We start from the raw sequence: 13632 nt of genomic DNA, 5'->3' as shown, positions 1-13632 counted from the left end.
GCGAAGGTTTGTAAGAACACTGAGGGTGGTAACATGGCTGGATATAAGTAGAGTGTGGATGGAATCTGAGAGATCACTCTGAGGCAATTCAGACAATAACAAATGACACAGGCCTTCAGGCAGGTCCCAGGGGGACAAAAGAAACAGAGTCAAGGGTCTTAATGAGGTCGAGTCCCTGTTCTTGCTCTGAGTTCTTGGGCCTGGGAGGGAAGTTGTCCAAGCTTCAGTTTCCTGGTCCTTCAGATCCACGGGGCGACTCTTGGAGTGTACAATCCAGCTACAGGCACACAAACACAGAAAACAGAGGTGATGTTGATGTGGTGAGCTTCAGCTGCATGGGTGCGTGCAGCCGGTGGACTTGATCGGTTTATTAGATGTGTTTGCTCACCCTCTTGTGCTGTCTACCCAGCAAATTCTAGAAGATTTATAGTCTTCAGGATTGTAGGTAATGCCATTTGCAGAAGAATGGAGTTCCTCATTTCTTAAATTTGGAAGAGTCATGTAGAGATAAGAGACTTCATAAATGCCTAGTAACCTTTCACCACTTTAAAATATTGAGAGGCTAAATGATGCTGATGGCAGCTTGCTTTGCATCATGAATTATGCATGCGACATGGCCCTGGAGTTCTTTATGGCTGTGCATAACGAATCGTTCTTTGTTCTAACTGATTTTCGGTGGTGGTGCTTGTCAAAGAAGGGGTCAGGGCAGATGCGTGCGAGGGCTCTGCTGGGTACGAGATGATTGGGTTCTGCCCTCCTGGTCCATGTGTTGCTTTTGTCTGTGCTTTGTTTCTTCATTATCCAATTGGCGAGGGTGGGGAGTCCCCGGTGGTGTTCGCAGCTGCGGGTTGGGCTAGCACATAGGGAGGATGCACCTCTTCTTGGGCCACTGAGCCCCCAAAGCAGCTTGCAGCCTGGCCTCCTCCTCCTCTTGCACCCTTTAAAATTCTGCAAGGGAGTGAGGCCCCTACTCTGTGAAGACCTTTATGGGAAAGAGAAGAGATCTTGACGGCTTTTCTACCAAATAGTAAATAAAATGAGTTGGAATACACTATTGGCAACACGCCTGTGATTGTGTCTCCCACGAATATTCTCTAGCTTCCAGATCTAATTAGGGAGAATTAAAACACACACACACACACACACACACACACACACACACACACACAAACACACACAAACAAACACACACACGAAGCACAGCAGAGAATTAGTGTGAGGCTTTTCTTGTTCTCTTTCCCACTCCCCTGGATCTTTTGGGATCTGAGTGAGCTATCAGAAATACTGCTTAAACTTCATGTATGAAGCATTTGAGATCTCTAAGTGAAAACCAGTTGTCACAGTGTCTTTCATAACTTCTTTCTGTAGTGGAAACCATGTGAGGGAGGAGCCTCCCTCTCATAGATGCCATGCCTGACTCATCAGTAATTAATGAGAAAGGCTGTGGGACTGGCATTATGATGCAGCAGGCCAGACTGCCGCTTGGGATGTCTTCATCTCATAGCAGAATGCCAATTTGAGTCCGAGCTGCTCCGCTTCCATTCCAGCTTCTTGCTAAAAGGCCGCAGGTAATGACTCAAGTACGTGAGTCTCTACCACCCTCCTGGAAGACCTAGATGGAGTTCCAGGATCCTGGCTTAGTTTGGCCCAGCCTGGCTATTATAGGCATTTAACAAATGAGCTAGGGAACGGAACCTCTCCAACATGTTTCTCTGTAGAGGAAAATACACATTTTAAACAATTTATTTATCTGAAAGGCAGAATTAGAGAGAGGGAAAAGGAGTCTGAGATCTTCTACTTGGACCGTCTTCTGCTGTAGTCCCAGACACTTTGGCAGGAAGCTGGATCACGACAGGGCAGCGGGAACTGGAAGAGGTGCCCCTACCGGATGCTGGCACCACAGGTGGTAGTTCATCTCACTGCACCGCAATGCTGGCCCTGAAAATAAACACATTTTTAAAAATTCCTATGCATGTATTTCCTGTGAGCTTTTGACCCCACCTCATCTGTAAGATGATCAGTAGTGGGGAGGACGTAAGTCATAAATCCAGAGAGTTGGAAATGACCCTGAGTCATGGGAAACCCGAGTCATTCTGGCCGCCTGCCTCCCTAGGAGTGCTTCAATTGTGGAGTGTCACTGGTGGTCAAGTTACAGTCATTGTAAACTCTTAGGACTCTCCTGGCAATCCCAAATGACAATTTTTAGCTCATACCAGAAAATCTCTGAAAGAATCATTGTTTGGCTTAGTTTATTTTATTAACTTCGAGACCCAACACCATGCTTATGCAATAAGGAGAAATAAGATAACATATAGAGTTTATCCTAGGTAACTATTTGTCAGAGTGTTTGTTTAGTCTTGACTTAACAGGAATTTACTGAAGCTTTCTGGCCAGGTGTGAGCTTGCTTCAGCAGGAATGCTCTGATAGGCACCCCCAAGGAACTCGCTCCAGAGGACTCATGCACATTCTAGTGCAGTGTGCAAAGCAAAGCCAGAGGCAGCTGTGTGTTGTAAGTAAGGTGCCACTTGGATATCTACAGCCCATATCAGCGGGCCTGGCTTCAAGTCCCAGTTCTGCTCTAGTTCCACATAATGCTGCTCTGGGAAGCAGCTGGTGGTTGTGGTCACCCACGTGGGAGACCTGGATTGAATTCCAAGCTGCTTGCTTCAGCCTGGTCCAGGTCTGTCTGCTCTGAGCACTGGGGAGTATATCAGCATTAGGGAGATATCTAGACACAAGATCCAGAGCATTCTGAGGAGAAAGAATCCTTCCAACGGAACACACTATGGATAAATTGGAGCTCCATTTCTTACTCATAGGAAAAGCACATTGTGAACAAAGGGCCCAGTTAAATAAATCAGCCATTTTTTCTCCTACAGAAATCATCAAATCCCTGGATTTTAGCCAGTTACCGTAAATATGAAATAATTAATAATTTTGCAGTGCTATTTGTATATCATTTTTTCATTTTTTTAAACTTTGATGTTTCACGCAGTTCCATAGGACTTTCCCTCCCATCTTCTCCATTTCCCCTCTCCCCATCTGTTTTCCCCTATATTGTTGCAACAGTGCAGTCCTTCAGATACAGTCACAAGTCCATCATTCTGCCATTTAAGTATATCATGATGTTATAACTATAGACAATGGTAGAAAGTCCAACATCCTATTGTCAAGACATATTTGATAGTTTCACTAGGAGTCATTCTTTTATTCAGGAGTAGAGATGCATATTGCACTGCATTTTCACTTTCCAGTAGGCTAATCTCCCTTACAGAGCTACTCAGGATGAATGTATGAATCCATATACCTATTCATCTTGTGAATTGCATGAAGGTTTCCTTAAATCAGTGAGGACGTATGGTATTTGTCCGAAGGGGATTGGCTTATTTTACTGAGTATAATAGTCTCTAGTTGGAACCATTTTATTGCAAATGGTACAATTTCATTGTTTTTAATGAATGAATGATATGAGAGGAAAAAAGGAGAGAGATCTTCTACCTGCTGTTCACTGCCTAGATGGCTGGAATGGCCAGAGCTGAGCTGATCCTAAAGTCAGGAGCCAGGAACTTCTTGTGGGTCTCCCGCATGTTTCAGGGACCCAAGGATTTGAGCCATTCTCCATTGCTTTCCTAGGCCATAAGTACGGAGCTGAATTAGAAGTGGGACAGCCAGGACATGAACCTGTGCCTACATGGGTTGCGGGTGCTGCAAGCAGGCAGAGGATTACCTTACTGAGCCACCTCTGCTGACCCCCTCCATTAGTATTTTTTTTTTTAATCTCTCCTGGATGCTGTGACCTAACTACCTTTTTCTAGGCCTCACTTTTTTTTCTTTAATCTTTTATTTATTTACTGGCTTTATTGGAAAGTCAGCTGTTTAGAGAGGAGAGACAGAGAGAAAGAACTTCTGTCCACTGGTTCACTCCCCAAGTGGCTGCAACAGCCAGAGCTCAGCCAATCTAAAGCCAGGAGCCAGGAGCTTCTTCCTCCCAGGCCACAAATAGGGAGCTGGATGGGAAGTGGAGCAACTAGAACATGAATCAGCACCCATATGGGATTCTGGTTCATGTAAGGCAATGACTTTAGCCACCAGACTACCATGCCAGGCCCATTAGAACATTCTTATGAAATAGTACTTTGCATTATTTTTTACGTCCTGGGCTTGGATTAGAAATAAAATAATAGCAACATTATTTTTTAAGAAGTTTGTATGACACCCATAAGGACGTTAACAGGTACCTTCTTAAGTCTTTTTTTTTCTCTGTTAAGGTTTGTTATTTATTTATTAATTTGAAAGGCAGAAAGTAGTCAGGTGAACCAGCACTCTGATGCAGATTCCTTGGTGTCACAAATGGAGGCTGAGCCCAGGGGGCCACAACACTCTCCACCTTCTTTTGATGCGATCCTAAGATGTTTCTGATGATATGGTTTTTTTTTGTTGTTGTTGTTATCTTAAAACAGCTAAAAGTGTACTTTCCTGATCACATTTTTAACTTGTGTTATAGAAGGACAACAGAGTTTCTGTGGTGCAGAATTTAGTACGCTAGTGACCATTGTGATTTTAATGAAACCACAGCTTTTGTTTCATTTTCCTCTGTGCTGGCACGGACTGGGATAGCTGAGTTCATCTCCTTTATGATCTTGTTTCCTTCCATCTGAAGGGTTTTCTGTTTTCATTTCTCTATTATATTACTGCATCTTAATAATATTGGAAATAGTCAATGGAATGCATTATGGATGGCTTACCTGTCTACTGAAAAGAAACACCCTTGCCTCTTCGCCTGCCCTCGTGTGACCTTCTAAATGTATAGTCAGTAACTTGTAAGTTGTGAGATTGGACCCTAAGAGTTGTCTTGGCTGAGATGCAGCTCTTTTTCTCTAATGAAGGTCCATGTTGAGAGGACTCCATAGTACTTTCTGGATTTGTCAGTTCCCATCCATTTCATTACTAGAGATGGCAGGGATGCTGCAGGCAGCTGTCCTAGACAGGTGGAAGATGTGCTAGGTAAGTGATGTAAGCTTGTACTTATTAGCCAATTTCTGGAACCGAGAGTTTTCCAACAAACACTTAATGTGTATCATCAATAACTCTGTGTTGTGACTGTCCTTTTCGTGTGTCTCTCAAGCAGAGTGTGTCCACGTGACTTCTGCCTTTTCGTCTTCTATCTCCTGTACCTTTGGTCTCTTTGACCCATTTTTAATTATATCCAGGAGTTTCTGATTTTTTTGTTTCTTAAGTTCAGTAAAGTCTTTGGACAGTTTCTCAGCCTCATTTTTAAAAAATAATTTATTTGGGCCTTGCACATGCCAGGCTATAATCCCCACCTTGCATGTGCCGGGATCCCATTTGGGTACTGGTTCATGTCCCAACTGTTCCGCTTCCCATCCAGCTCCCTTCTTGTGGCCTGGAAAGCAGGCCTGAGGACAGCCTAAAGCCTTGGGAACCTACACCCACATGGGAGACCCAGAAGAAGCTCCTGGCTTCAGATCAACTCAGTTCCATCTGTTGCTGCCACTAGGGGACTGAACCAGTAGATGGGAGATCTTCCTCTCTGTCTCACCTTCTCTCTGTAAATCTAACTTTCCAATAAAAATAAATAAATCTTTAAAAAATTAAAATAAAAACAGTTTACTTGAGACACAGAGAAACAAATGAAGAGAAAACGACTCAGAGAGCACAAGAAAGGGATCTTCCATCCACTGGTTCATTCCCCCAAATGCCCCAAGAAGGAGGATCTCAGAACTCAGTCTGAAATTCAGCTCAATTTTGATCTCCCAATGGGTGGCAGGAACCTAAGACCCTCACTGTTGCCTCCCAGTGTTCATTAGCTAGGCCATCTTCTCCTACTTTCCTGCACATTAACAGGGAGCTGGAAGTGAATCAACCAGGACTCAAACCAGTGCCCATTGGGGTCCAGCATCATAGGTGGCGGTTTAGCATGCTGTGCCACAAAGCCAACCCCTAGATATTCTTAAGCTGCTATACCACAGTGCCAGCCCTATTCTTAACCTGCTATGCCATAACGCCAGCCCCTGGATCATAGCTGATACCTGATTTATACATAAAGGTAAACTAAATTCCAAGTAACCTTTTGATGAAAAAAAAATTCAGCACTATGTTAACCTAAGTTTGTGGTATCGTTTTCTTTCTCTGCCTCCCTTTCTTCCACCCATCCTTCTTTCTCCTTTGTCTCTTCCTGGAGCCTGTAGGTAAGTTTAAAGGAAAAGTGACTACCAGGTGACCTCCACAACCAAGAATTTCTGTCTTGGGATGTAACTGGAAAAATTCAGTTTCATAATAAGCAAAGTCAAAACTATGTTGTAGTACCTGGGCTGGTACAAATGGTAGGAATGAATTAGCTAACTGTATGTTTCTGTACTCCTGAACGATAACATAAATACATATTTTGAGTGTTTTAGGAGGAGGGAATTGAAGAAGTGATCTGACCAAAATTGTTATTTTGTAACCTTTTTAATTTGTATGGCACACACCAAGGTCATAGAAGAATTTAGGAGATGAATCTGGTCCAAGAAACATAGAGAACCTCTGTGCTTTGTCATTCTTGAGATGACCGCATTGTGTGTGCTCATCTGTGAGCTGGAGAGAGAAGTAGAAGATAGACCAGCTTTGCCGGTGTGAATGACGCATGGCCCCCGAGTCAGGCAGTAGACTCTTGGTCTGTAGCAGTTTGGGTTAGAGATGGGGATGGAAAATGGCTTTCTTTATTTGTTTTTTCTGTGGTTTGGGGTAAAGCTGACCCTCTCAGAGGACCAGGCCACACTCAGGGCTGAGGCCTGGCATGCTGAGGAGGTAATGGTTTTTGGAGGCAGGCCAAAGAAAATGGGGAATCAAATGATTTGAAAAGAGATTAGAAAGCTTTGATGATAGGGGTTGGAAAGCCGTAATAACTGGAAACCGAGGGTGTAAGGGATTGTGGCTGGTGGAGCAAGAGAGTTTTTCTGGTAATAACAGGGAGGTGAACTGGGTCAGAACTCCATATACTTCATGGAGGCCTTTGGAGTCACACTCATATGTATGGAAGAACCAGTGTTAATTTAGGCAAAAAAAAAAAAAAGAGCATCCGGTAGAGGTCTTATGATAGACCTATGGGAAGTAAATTGTTGGCTGCGGAATCAGCACCGGATACCAAAGTATTTACAGGTAACTGAGTTGGAGGACTTATAGCACATGATGTTAACACTTACTTTGAATCTATGTCAATCTGGACTGTGTGATATTGGTGTTTTAAGTATTTGACAAGCAGACTAATGGAACAGAGTAGATCTATATATATGGTCCTTTGATTTTTGACAAAGCACAAGTAGAATTCAATGAGAAGATGATAATGTTTCAACAAATGATAATGAAATGATTAGATGACCTGTGGCTCCTAAAAATGAACCTTGACTCACCTGCTATACCATGCACTTAACTTGACACAGGTCCAAATGAAATAGCTGAAGCTGTAAAATCTTATGAAGAAAGCTTAGAAGAATCCCCTCATGACCTTTGGATAACAAAGATGGTGATGATAATGGTTTACTGGACTTGGTATATTTTTTTAAATAAGTATTTTAGATTAACAGAAGAACTGAGTATAATTAAAGAGATATTCTATATGTGAAAGCAGAGTGGTATGTTTGCTATAGCAGTTAACCTACACGGACACATCACTATCACCCAAAGCCCATAATTTATGTTAGGGTTCACTCTTGTATCCTGATTAGACAAATATACAATGATATGCACTCACTGTGATAGTGATACAGATTGCCACGCACTAAAATCCACTGTGCTCTGTTTGCTCACCCCGCCCTCCTTGTTAACAGCAAAGATTATTTTTTAAACCATAGAAACTATGTAAGAAAAAATGTTTGTGTAATCACCGTTATAAACTTTATTCTTTGGGAGTTCTGTTAAGAAAATGAAGAGACAGTCCGTAGTACAGGAGAAAATATTTCCACAACATATGGCTGGTTTAAATTTTTTTTTTTACAACTCAGTAATAAGGTAGTCCAACTGAAAATAGGGAAAAGATTTGATAGACACATCCTAAAATATGATACATGAATGGCAGATGGCTTTATGGAAAGATCTCGCCACCATTCGTCTAAAGAGAAATGTAAATCGCATTACTAGGAGACACTACCACATCCCCTCTAAAATGGCTGAGATGAAAAAGATTGGTCAGATCACAGGTGGTGCAGTGCTTTGGGGTTGAAAAATGGTGTAGCCACATTAGGAAACATTTTTTTTTTAATTACTTAGGATATTTTTATGTATTTGAGAGACAAAGAGACAGGTAGAGAGCTCCTATTCATTGGGTCACCCCAAATGCCTGCAGCCGTTGAAGCTGAGCCAAAGTTAGGAGCTGGAACTCAATCCAGGGCTTTTGCACAGATGATAGAGACCAGTGATTTGAGCTGTCACCACTGCCTTCAGAGGCCACATTAGCACGGGACTGGAGTCAGGAGCCAGAACTGAGAACTGAGTCCAGATACTCCAACTTAGAACACCTTCATCGCTAGGTTAAACACCTGTCTCAAGAAGTTATTTTCTTAATAGCCAGATACCGGAAACACCTTGTCTAGCAAATTAATAAAAGGATAATAGTATAGTACTTAATAAAAAGAAATGCATGACTAATAAAAAATGTAAATGAGTCTCAAAAGTGTTCTACTACTTGAAAGAAGTGAGCCACAGTGACCTGCATGTTAACAGAGCCCATTTGTATGAAATTCTGGAAGAGGTAAAAGCCATTCCAAAGACAGAAAGCAGGTGAGGGGCTGGTGGAATGGGGAGAGACACACAAGTAAGATTTGAATGACAGGATGGGTAATGGAGCAGTTCTTCACTATGATTGTGGTGGAAGTTATAGGACCAGATACATTGTCAAAATTCCTGAAACTCTAAGCTGAAAACCAGTGAATTTTAATATATATGAATTACATCCCCCCCAAAGTAATTAAAAAATCAATTCTGCTTAAAATGATTTACTTCAAAAAACCTTCGTTCTCATTAACTTAATATATGCCCAGTGATGGCATCCTTTGAATGCCTTGGTAAGTGGCACACAGTTGCTGGAGTTGTGTTCAACTTTTCTGCCTTAGGGTGTGTGTGATTGGTTATATTGTTATTAGGTTGAATTACATGAAGTAGCTGATATCCGATCACGTTGGGCCAAGACACACAGTCGTTTCTTGTGGTGTCATTCATAGTAGACATTTTGTTTGTTTTTTCACTCACTGGAATGACTTGATTATCTTTCAGTCTTGAGACTGTGACCATGGTTAAATTTCAAGGGCTTTAAGAGGCAAAATGCCTCAGTGTCTTGTTCTAGGTTAGGCATTTTATTTTGTCGCATTTTTGTTTTCATTCAGCACTGTGGGTGTTTACCACGTCTAAGACATTTTTCCACAACCTATGAAAATTTTCTTCACCAACATAAGCTCATACTTCTTTTTCTTTAAGTTCACACTTCTAAATAACTATTTATGCAAGCTTTTTAAAAATATTTATTTATTTATTTATTTATTTATTATTGGAAAGGCAGCTGCACGTAGAGGAGGAGAGACAAAGATCTTCCATCAGATGATTCATTCCCCAAGTTGCCGCAACGGCCAGAGCTGTGCCAATCGACAGCCAAGAGCCAGGAACTTCTTTTTGGGTCTCCCACACGGGGGCAGGATCCCAAGACTTTGGACCATCCTCATCTGCTTTCCTGGGCTACAAAACAGGGAGCTGGATGGGAAGTGGAGTTGTTGGGATTAGAACTGGTGCCTGTTATGGGATCCCGGCACGTTCAAGGCGAGGACCTTAATTGTTAACGCTATCATGCTGGGCCCTATTTACACAAACTTTTTAAAAAAGACTTATTTATTGTTATTGGGAAATCAGATTTATGGAGAGGAGAAACAGAGGAAGATCTTCTGTCCATTGGTTCACTCCCCAAGTGGCAGCTATGGCTGGAGTTGAGCCCATCTGAAGCCAGGAGCTTCTTTTGTGTCTCCCACGCAGGTGCAGGGTCTCAACGCTTTGTGCTTTGCTCGACTGCTTTCCTGGGCCACAAGCAGGAAGCAGGATGGGAAGTAGTGCAGCTGGGACATGAACTACTGCCCATATGGGATCCTGGCGCTGTGTCGGGCCCTTCTGCAAACTTTGTTAAGTACTCTGGTATCAAAATACATAAATATGTTTGCATATGAAATAGAAAAAAATGGTAACAAAACCAATTTGCATGGAAATTTGGGTGATCACCCCAGTGCGATCCCCACCCTCTGTCCACTTTTTTTCTGGGGAGATTTTTTTCCTATCACTTAGGGGATAAGCCGGGGATAAGCCGGTGCAGACCTTTCCATGGTTCCTGGGTCCATTCCTGAGGCTTTAGGAGCCTCAGAGAGAGAGTCTGAGCACCTTTCTGGCCTTTCTTTTGGGGAGAAGAAGGTCCTGGGAAAGTGGCCTTCCCTTCATCCTAAGAGCCCCGGTGTGCTGTGAGGTGTGACAGTGGAGTCACACTCCTTGGCAGATGAAGAGCCCTGGGAAATGCCGAGTAAATTCAGCATGACCTTGTTTTTTGGGCCGATCACCTTGCTCCACGCTTTCCTTGAGTTTTCCTGGAGACCTGTTCTGGGAAGACAGAAGAGAACGGAATGCCAGCTTTCAGTTCCCTAGCCTTGATGTGTTTCCTCCTCCCCTTTCTGACACCTAAGGACAGGCTTCTGAGGAGGTGGGTGGGAGTTATATTTATTTTTATGTGGCCTGAACTTATCTTAGCAAGCAGACTCGAGACTGTTGACATGTAGCATGGCGTCTGTTGTCATTGGACATGAGCCACAGATGAGAGTGTACCCAGGAAACAGTGTTATGTAAGTGGGGTGGGTTTCCATGTTTTGTTCCCTGTGCTCCACTCTGATGGAATCTCAGGCTTGTGTGTGTGTGTGCTCCATCTGACGGGACCTTCACTCTTGATTGAGGGTTCACTGCTCTGGGCGGGAGCAGGCATACACAAATTCATGTTTTTATTAGTTGTTTTGTGGCTCTCTGGGGACAGTGGAACGAAATACAAATACAGAGTTTGCTGCCAGACAAAAGTGGACTCAAACCCCAGCTCCTCCTCCTGTTGCATATAACACTGGAAGATTATTTAAGCTCTTTGAGCTGTCCCTTTCTTTGTCTGAAAAATAGCTAATATCAGATATAATCTCAACGTTTTAAAAAATACTTGCTAAATAAACAGCACTATTCTTTTAAAATATTGTTTTAAAAGTTATATAATGTGGCTGATTTTTTATATACAATTGGAGAAGTTTCTACTGGTTTATGAACTTATTTACCTGTAATCAGGACACAGATTATTCTGTTCCTCCAAGAGCTTGCATCCTGTTCTGCCTCTATAATCACCCTTTTGCCCGTCATGAACACTTATTTTTAGGAAGGGACTGGAGTCCAAACTAGGCTTCATGCGTTTCATGTCCTCTCCAATTCAGGAAAATCTTTTCAAATTAAAAAAAAAAATCCTCAGAGCTGGAATGAAATATGCTTTGAGAAATGCTAAAGAAATCCAGCTATGTTCATTGATTTTTTTTTTTACTTTATCAATATTTTTACTTTCCTCATCTTTATTTAGGTCTGATTTGTATTTATTTTTTGCACAGCTGTGTGGAAGTCACGAATGACGTAGAGTTTGTTCAGTTAGATATATTTTGGTTGACATAGATGTGTATTTGTGAGATCATCATCACAATCAGCATGATGAAGGTATTCATAACCTAAAAGACATAACATTTTTAATGCTGTTGTATTCCTAGCATTGCATAATCACTGTAAGTGGAATGGAAGTAGTCTGTGGCTCTAGTTCATTATCAAATAAATCACTCAATATTGAACTCTCCTTAGCTTCCAATACCAAGTGAACCATTAAATAGAATTTTTAAATATTTAATGCAATAATAATAGCAAGCTTAAATTTTCCTTCACATGATAAAATTTTTGAAGGGCAATAAAAGGAAATATGAAGAAAGAGTAATTTGATAGGTTTAGATTTAATGGCATGGAGACATCTGAGTATGCCTCTTTAACTATAAAAAAATGTACAGTCTGAGCCAACATCCTACTCTGCAGTTAAGATACCCGCACACCGTATCAGGATAACTGGGTTTATGTCCTCCTCTGGCTGCAGACTTCAGCTGCCTACCAATCCAGACCCTGGGAAACACTGGTAATGGACCAAGTCTCAGTTGAGTTGGGCCACGTGGCTCCCGTCTAGTCTCTTTTTTCGAGCCCCACGTTGGGCGCCAGGGAAAATATGTTACCAGAAATGCCCGGTGGGTTCTTTCCTCAGCTTAGTATAGAAATAAAAAGCCAGGAATCTGTTGCAAACAGAAAAGTTTATTTGCGAAGGGACCAGGGAGCAGGGGAGGGAAGGAAAGGGAAGCACCTCCGGAAAAGAAGCCGGGAGGTGGGGTGCCTCTCAAAAGAGGAAGGAGAGAGACACCAAAGGGGCCTTTGGAAGCGTCTTAGGATTTTAAGCATTTCCTGACCCCTCCTTGTTGGGCGGGAGCCTACAGGTAAGCTGTTTCCCATTGGTGGTCTCCTAATTAGTTAAGAAATGGGTGGGCAATGCTGGTGCCGCCCACCTGAAGGTGTGGCCAAGACCTCAAAGGGCCTGGATGGTCTCACAAGTACTCGGGCACCTACCACCCATGTGGGAGAGCTGGGTCTAGTTCCCAGCTCCCAGCTTTACCTTGGCCCAGCACCAGCCAATGAGGGCATTAGGGAAACATACCAGTGGACAGGAGCGCTTGCCTTTTTGTTCTCTCTTGCTGCTATCAGATAATTTTCAGAAAGCAAAACCTATGTCATAAAGCTGTTACTAAGGTTAAAGAAGTTAGTGTGTGTACAAGTGCAGTGCAATGCTTGGCACACAGCATATACTTAATAATGTTGTCTATTGCCTTAATTACTTCCTGCCTAGTCTGTCATTAGAAGGTTGCTCTAGAGTAGGTCAAAAACATTTTGGGTGGTGCCTCTCAGATGCTTAAACCACCGTGGGTTTTTGTCATCTCTTTAGTAAGTAGTTTATGAGAAACTAGTGCTGGTGGATGACTGAGGACTGTCTGTGGGTATTAGCAAGTGGGGCTGTTCAACAGGTGGGACTCGCCCAGCTGTGGCGCAGAACATGCCTTAGGCATTTAGAAATGGATTTGTCAAGGCTCTCTTTTGGTACAGGTTCATTGATAGTTGAGAGTTCTGTATCTCTTGAATTTATAATTCAAAAGACTGACAGAGAACTTTTTAATTAAAAAGACCAAATTTATTTCACTTGGTAGTTGTTTTTTTAAAAAAATTAGATATGCATTATTTGGTATATAGTACTTAAACTTATGTATGACATATCATGCACTCATCCATGATTTACTTATATGTTTACACACATTACTACATGTGCCTAGGGGACTGTACCATTTGTGGGATGAATGAGAGGAGAAAGAGGAAACCTCAGCCCAGAAAACCCACAAATTTGTTTCAGGCATATTTGGCCTGGGAGATAGCTTATTATGGAATCAGAGATCAAAAAGGGATAGTGAATGAGAAGCAACATACCCTGGTTTGGTTATGCAATGAAGATTGGA

General features: G+C 42.3%; 1 protein-coding gene across 2 annotated transcripts in view; it reads left to right on the top strand.

Annotated features, from left to right (window-relative positions):
• The window catches only part of MFHAS1 (malignant fibrous histiocytoma amplified sequence 1), an 82669-nt gene that overhangs the window by 19110 nt on the left and 49927 nt on the right, over positions 1-13632 (top strand). The gene's annotated exons all lie outside the window — the stretch shown is intronic.

The sequence above is a fragment of the Ochotona curzoniae genome, unplaced genomic scaffold (genome assembly GCF_017591425.1).
Source record: "Ochotona curzoniae isolate NIBS_2020 unplaced genomic scaffold, NIBS_Ocur_1.0 scaffold_4505, whole genome shotgun sequence".
NCBI lineage: Eukaryota > Metazoa > Chordata > Mammalia > Lagomorpha > Ochotonidae > Ochotona > Ochotona curzoniae.
The sequence above is the reverse complement of the archived record's forward strand: the minus strand, read 5'-3'. Positions and strand labels throughout refer to the sequence as shown.